This window comes from Humulus lupulus, chromosome 5, assembly GCF_963169125.1.
Source record: "Humulus lupulus chromosome 5, drHumLupu1.1, whole genome shotgun sequence".
NCBI classification, from domain to species: domain Eukaryota; kingdom Viridiplantae; phylum Streptophyta; class Magnoliopsida; order Rosales; family Cannabaceae; genus Humulus; species Humulus lupulus.
The window spans coordinates 144,950,760-144,959,152 of record NC_084797.1 but is presented as its reverse complement, the minus strand read 5'-3'; positions in this window follow the sequence as shown (position 1 = coordinate 144,959,152).

The following is an 8,393-nucleotide window of genomic DNA, read 5'->3' as shown; positions in this document are numbered from 1 at the left end:
TGGTTGTTCTGTGCGACGTTTTGGGTCGCTGCCACGACCTCCGTCCCCACTCCAGTGGGCTGTTAATATTCCCGCAGCCAAGGCTTCGGCTTCCTCCAAGTTTATCCACTCTTGGGCCCTGTTAAGGAATTCGTTAACCAAGCTGACTCCCTTCCTTTGTATATCCTTCCAGAGATCTCCTCCGACGAGGATTCCAGTTCTCATGGCCATGAGCTTGGAGCTATCATCCGCGTCTTGGGCACGAGCAGCGACGTTCGTAAATCTGCTCAAGTAGGCCTTTAGAGTCTCACCGGGCTGCTGCCTCACGTTAGCCAGGGAGTCGGCCTGAACACGGGCGGCCTGAGACGCTCGGAATGCCCTCTTGAAATCTGCTGAGAATGTCTTCCAGGAGTTTATTGACTATCTTTTACTTTGCTTGAACCACTGCCTGGCAGGTCCAATCAGGGTGGAAGGGAAGATGAGACATCTTAGCTCAGGGCCAATGTTGTGGGCCATCATCAAGGTGTTGAACATCCCCAGGTGGTCCGAGGGGTCTCCGTCCCCGTTGAATTTTGACAAGTGCGGCATACGGAAACCAGATGGGTACGCCATTGCTTCTATGCTGGGGGCGAAGAGTTACATTTCGTCCCCTGAATCATATTCATCTTTCTCTTTTTCTGACAGGAGCTTCCTCATCAACTCCTCCATCTGAGTCAGGCGCTCGAGGGTTTGGTCCCGATGTCCGTGGTTATTCCGGGGCTGATCAACAGCTCCGGTTCCATTGTACATATTTGGTGGGTTATTGCCCCTCCTATCTTGAGATAGGTTAGCTGGGACATTCCCACCGTGACGTACTTCGGACAGGGCCCCCCTTGAGCGAGCGTGGCACTCTCCTCCTGCCGGTGCTCCCCTATGAGAGTTAAGGCGATCTCGAAGGTCGTCTCCCTGGGTGGTTTGGTGACTTTGTGCCGAACTCAAACGCTGATGCAGGTCTCCTCCTGAAAGATCACTCCGGCGACTGTCGGTCCCGTGGCTCCTGCTAGACAGGCCTGGAGTCCGCCCTCGGTGGTGATGATCCGGGCTTTCCCTTGGCGCCCTGCTATGCTGGGAAGGTTCGGCTGATGGCGGGTTTCTCCTATTATTCCCATAGGCTGGGATATCTCGGACGGGCCGAGGAGGAGTCGGATATCTGATCGGAGATGGAGGATGTCTGATTGGAGAGGCGATCCTGGTTCCGTCAGGTCGGATTAAATTCGGCGGGGGCCTTTCGGCCCTGCCAGCCCGCTGGTCTCGCGCCTGGCGATCTGGATGGGGCGCAGGACGGTTGTTGGGAATAGGCTGATGCTGTGAGCCCTCCCCGGATCTCCTTCGGGAATTTCCTCAAGCCCTCCTGGGCGCGCTCGAGGAGGGTTGGGAGCTAGGAGTCGACGTTCTGACCGAACGGCTGTATTGCTGTTGTTCGGCTCTAGGCCTTCCTCTGGAGTCTGCCTCCCGATGGTTTGAGGAAGGGGTGGAGTTGGCTGCTGGAAGTCCATCCGAACGACTATGCCTGGACCGGTTACCCCGGCGAGACTTAGGAGCCTCGCCTTGCCTCTCTCCGACGTTAACGCTGGTTGTGAGAGGGGGTAGTCGGGCCAGCATATCCTGGATTTGCTGACTAGCTGTCGCTAACTGGCTCCTCAGCTGAGCGTTCTCCATCTCCACCGCAGTATAATAACATGGGTTCGGATTAGGCAGCCGGGGCGCCGAACTACCAGTATCATCTTGGCCCGCCGGCTGCTTTCCTGGCCGCTGCTGGGTTTCAGGAACTTGTTCGCTAGGGATGGTAGTATGATGAGCCTCCTGGCCATCATGTTGCTCTGTCTCGTTACCATGCCTAGACCGAGTAGTCACCATAGTTGGATGTTTGCAACAGCACTAATCGGACTTAAGCTCTCAATGAAAGCACCAAACTGTTGACGCGATTCTTCGCCAATAGGAAATTTAGAAAAGAAGAGAAAATGATTAGTGGTAAAGGTGAACCGAAACAGATATATGATCTTAGGAAAAAGAAATGGCTACCCGAGACACGTTTTTTTAAGTGGTTCGAAGGTTAAAATCCTTCTACTCCACTAGTCGATATTATTGCTATATTCAGGGGATACAATTATAGGGTGTTTTTTACAAGAGAGAACCCAACCCCTATCAACTCCCAAGGTCTCCATATTTATAGGAGAAGGCACCTGGGAGTTGGTAAGAAGGCCATCCCGTGACCTTCTTACCCATCATGTAGACTCTGTGACATTCATGATTAATTCCTAAACCTGACACATAAGTGTGGTCAAATCAATAGGTAAGGGGATATTGGGCCGCACGGCCCATCCTAGTTGAGGATGTCTGAATACGCACGTTCCTGCTGCGTGTCCGAGAAGTCAGGGATATATCAGACACGTGATGTCTGATATATGCACGTTTACCTTGCGTGGCTGACTTTATAAAGGGTCACAACCTTCAACCCCAGCTCGTACTGCGGGCTGGATGCTCGACCCGACCTTCGGTCGTCGTAGCCCGGCCTCTGTCTTTAAGTTATTAGAGGCGAACCCCCAACCATCCTCGAGCTAAGGAGGTATGACCTTACGACACAGCTCCGGTTGCGAGGGATGTCCGCGAGATAATCAAGGTTAGGCCGCAGCTCAGCTTGCTAATCAGCCCGTGGGAAAATCAGGACGTACAAACTCCCTTATTACTATTAAAGAAGAAGACCTCATTTGAATTATCTTACAATAAATTGCCTCTGTATGATCATCTTAAATCCTTTGGCTGCCTTGCTTATGCCTCAACTTTAGATAGGAATAGACATAAATTTTCTCCTAGATCTAAAGCTTGTGTTTTCATTGGTTACCCACATGGCATGAAAGCTTACACATTGCTTGATATTGAAAGTCAACAAATCTTTAATTCTAGAGATGTCATCTTCTATTAGAATATTTATCCTTTAAAGCATGACAAGTCTACCGTCTCTATTGATCAGCTATTACTGTCTAAATTGTTTATTGCAGGACCTCATCATTCTCAAATTTCCAATTCTTCCAAGGACGCTCATGAGAATATTCCTCCTGTGTTACAACCGGTCACCACTTCAAAAAGTGGCAGACCTATTTCTCGTCCCTCTTATCTTAAAGATTATACTTGTAACTTTGTTTTTTCTTAGTCTACTACAGCTCATCCTTTATCTAATGTTCTATCTTATAATAGGTTGAGTGATCACTTCCGTGCTGCCATTTTGTCAGCAAATATGATGATAGAACCGTCGAGTTACAAGCAAGCTTCTAACATTCCAGAGTGGCAACAAGCGATGAAAAATGAACTTCATGCTCTTGCAAGTAGCAACACTTGGCAAATCGTCTCTCTTCCCTAGGACAAAACACTATAGGATGCAAATGGCTCTACAAAATAAAATATCAACCAAGTGGAGCCATTGATCGATACAAAGCAAGGCTTGTGGCTAAAGGCTACACCTAAAAGCAAGGTATTGATTACTCTAATACTTTTGCTCCTGTTGAAAAATTTAACACCCTTAAATTACTCCTTGTTGTGGCTGCCATTAAAAATTAGTCTTTAAGCCAATTAGATATCAACAATGCTTTCCTTCATGGGGATTTAAGAGAAAATGTCTATATGAAGATTCCAAAAGGGTATCAACTCAATATTCCCCTACCCAAAAATGCAGTTTGTGAATTAACCAAAAGTTTATATGGCCTAAAAAAAGCCCCTACACAATGGTATCACAAACTTGGCACATATTTTCTTTCAAATGATTTTCGACAATCTCAATCCGATCACACTTTGTTTATTAAGAGCACAAATCATATTTTTATTGCTCTATTAATCTGTGTTGATGACATTATTGTTGCCTCCAATAATGATAAGGCTGTCTCTGAATTTAAACAACATTTACATTCAGCATTTCAACTAAAAGACCTTGGTCCTTTACGATTTTTCTTGGGTCTTGAGATTGGTCATTCCACTAGTGGAATATCTATGTCTCAACGTCCTTTTACCTCACAGTTATTGAGTGATACAGGGTACTTGGGAGCTAAACCATCCTCCACTCCAATGGAGCATAATGCCAAACTTAGCAAAGACGAAGGGGATCTCTTATCTGACCCCACCATGTACAGGAGTCTAATTGGTAAATTTATCTATTTAACAATTTCTCATCCTGGCATCTCTTTTGCTGTCAATAAGCTAAGTCAATTCTTAGCTACCGATCGAACTCCTCATCTTCATGATGTGCATCGTATCCTTCAATATCTAAAAGGAACACCTGGCCAAGGCCTCTTTTTTATGCTAAATCCCTTCCTCACATCAATGCTTATGCTAAATCTAATTTTAATTGTGCAGATTTATTTCTAAAAAAAAATTCAGATGCAGATTGGGCTTCTTGTAGTGATACCAGACAGTCTGTCTCTGGCTACTGTGTCTTTCTTGGCCAATCGCTCATCTCCTAGAAATCTAAGAAGCAAACCACTATCTCTCGATCATCAGCTGAAGCAGAATACCGAGCTATGGCCAATGCCGCATGTGAGATCACTTGGCTTCTTTCTTTGCTGAAGGATTATGACATTCAGCACACCAACCCAACCATTCTCTACTGTGACAACACTGCTGCCATCCACATCTCAGAAAATTCTGTCTTCCATGAAAGAACAAAGCACATCGAGATCGACTGTCACCTTGTTCGTGAAAGAATTCAAGATGGGTCTCTCAAACTCATTCATGTTCCTTCCAAAAACAATCTTGCTGATGTTCTAACAAAACCCTTATTTTCCACTGTGTTCAAAGAGTTAATCTCCAAGATGAATGTAAAGAATCTATACAGTTCATCTTGAGGGGGTGTATTACAAGTATTATGTTCCTAGGATTGAGTTGGTTTGTTTTCTTTTCTGTTGGGTTTGTTGTAACCATGTAACTGTTTTGGGCCTTTATATTTTGCCCAATTATTTTTAGTAAAGTGAGTTGTTTTTTGATACGTGTCTTGGTGCTTTTCTCTCTTTAGATTTTTACCATTTCTCATAATAATTATTAGTTTATTTACCAAGTTACAAATGATTCGTCAATCTTTTATGATATTAGATCGCAAGACTAGTAAAATATAAAAACAACATCAAAATTTTCAACTATGGAATTGGCAGCTATGTTGATAGCGGTATTTTTTTAAAAAAAAAAAAATCCATTTTGTGTTATGATAGGTATCAAAATTTGTTTAATTGTCAATTATTTATTAAATCTCATATGGTTTGCCGTTTATGTTGTGCCATATATGAAACTAATTATTGTATAAGATTTAAAATTAACAAAAGAAAAATAGCTTTAACTTTTATAATATTGGATTATTTGCATTACATTATTAAGATAGTTTTTACTACAAATAAATTCTTTATAACATTATTAATATGGTTTTTATTTTATTTTCCAGAATGTTAACAATCCTTTGATCCATTCAAAATTAAATGAAAACAATAAATGTAAATCCGATTAATTGAATGAAAAGGAATTGTTCTAAAATAAGTATAATTTAATTGTTGGAATAAGAAACTTGGTTTATTTACGTGATTGTGCAGATAGTTTTATAATGTTTTATAATGACAACTTTTGATATACTAAGTGTAAGAAAAAGAAATATACTAAGTTTAACCTATTATATCCAATTGTCAAATATTAATTTAATTAGAATCTACTTATAAAATATATGCCAGGACACATTTCATTCCAGCCTAATAAATTATAATTATATAAGTTTGTTTAGGGTAATAATTATATAAGTTCAATGTACTTTTTGTTAGGCTTCTCTTTGGTTTTTTTTATTAAATTTAAAACCAAATAAGAGTGCTTTAAGAGAAAAATGGTTGTTTAGGTTGCTCCTTCATATTTTAATTACAGTCAGTATTTTATTTTTAGCGGCATATAATGTGCCATGCATTTGGAACATTAAAAATAATTGTTCAATAAAAAAAAACTTCATCTATTCGATGAAGATGCCTGACCAACTCCAATATATACTTTCTCTATGTGTACATATCTGTTCAAAGTAAATACAAATTCACCAATAAAATAAATTTACATTATTACCCCTAAAAAATATATTTTAAATAAAGAAAAAATAAAACCAATTAAAAAACAATTTCTCTCCTTAAAACTTGTCTATTCAGTTAATAAACGAGTCGTGGGAGGTGAAATAATTTAAAACAACCTCTAGCTACAGTGGTAATTTCTTTGTCCAATTAGTGGGATCTCAAACCTCGATTCTGAGGCACTAAATAAGTCCCCATTTATATATTACATTTATGCTATTTTTCCTATCCGCTTACATCATTAATTATTTTATTTTTTAAAATGTTTTTAATTTCTGATACACTGTGCATATTCTCCCACTCTACCCAGTCTCATTATTTTTTTCTCTACTTCACCATCACACGTTATCATACCTCTCCATTTTTACTCCTTCCTAAGTATTCATATCATCTTTAGCTTCATTCTCTCTTTCTATTTGACCATATACATAGTATACTTACCCATTATGTTATATTATTTTATTATATAATGTTTTAGATTAAATAAATGTGAAACATATTGTAACATATAAAAAAAAGTTACAATACTCAGATATATATGAATATTCATTATTGTGTCAATTTGTTATTACACAATTTTAAGTTGAATTTTTCTAAAGTCATAAGCGAGTGACTGTTAGAGATATGATTTTAACTTCAATAATGTGTTTGAGGGTGACAAAATCAATTGAGAGTAGATTGGAACCGTTTGCAAAAACAACACAAAAAAGTGTGCTGAAATTAGCTAGTGGTCGCGGCCTAAGGTGTTGGTGGCCACAGCCTAGGGGATAGAGACCAGTGGCCACAGCCACTAATACTCTTGGTCGCGGTCAGTGTGGCTGACTGACCAAAAATTTATGTTTTTTCAATCTTTTGAGCGGCTCCAAAAACACAAATAACTCCCAAATCTTATTTTTAATTCAATAAACATTAATTCAATTAATCATTGGTAACAGTCATGGAGGTTGGTGAAATTTGAAATTCAAGGAATGTCTCTAAACTCTATAAATAGAAGCCTATTGCTCACTTGTAAGAAACAATTTTTCAATCCATTAAAGCACTTGGCTACAAAACACCTAGAGACTTGATAATTGCAGAAATCTATTTCCAAAATAGAGAGAGATCCATTAGTGCTTGAGTTAGGGGGAAATAAACTTTTGGACAGTGGTTTCAAACCTTGTTCAAGTTGGTGATCCCCAACACTTTTCACTTTGGTTGTGTGAGTGAGAATTCTTTGTTTATTGTTATTGTTTTGTCCTTTTATTCTATTGTTTTTCATCTTCTTATTCTTCTTCTATATTTACTTGTATTTCTTGTTTAGAGTTGTAATCTTTTCATTTCTTTTGTTATAAACACTATTTCTTTATTTGTATCTTTTGTTTAAAGTTGTAATTTTCTATTCTTTTATTCTACTTCTTCTTATTCTATTTGTATTTTTCAGTCATAGAGTTGTAACATTATTTAATCAATCTTATTTATTTGTATATTTTGCTTAGAGTTGTAAAGTCCTTTTACCATTTCCATTGAGGCAATATATATTTTCCTAACATTCAAAAGCTTACCCTTTGTTTGTTTCAATGGAAGGTGAGACTATCAAATCATGAACCAAGACCTAGTGAGGTTGGATAGGTTTGATGGATCCAATTGAACTAGGAGGTAAGACAAGGTAAGTGTAAATGTATACACTATTCTATTTAATAGTGATGAAATTTTATTTCATGTATTAGCATGTTTTCAAATGTTGATATATGAATAATTGTGTAAATGTTAACATGTTAATACAATATGAGATACATTGTAACATAGTTGACACATCTATTTGTGAAAGTTAATGTGTAATCCTTAAAAGTGAAATTTTGACAAGCTCTACATATTCTAGGGATTGTTAATCTTATGTATGCTATATGTGAGATAGTAGTACATATATTGACATAAAATTATGTTTTGAGAATTTATAATGCATGATAATTAGATAGTTTTTGACATGCCTATATATTGATTTTGTGAATCAATAGAATATATCAATATGTGAATTATTGTATGATATTTGTGATATACTTACAATATAATTATGAGATTCAAAATATATGCTAATATGATGGATATATGTTGACAAATTATGTGAAATTTCTTTGAGACATAATTATATTAATATATAAAAATACATTTATATATACATGTATCATGATTATTATGGTGTACCATATAATATGATTATTAAAGTTATAATAATATAAATATGTTTTATCCTATATTATTGCAATATGATGATTTACCATTTTTTTGGTAAATAAAGAGAATTATTTGAGAAATTAAATTTCT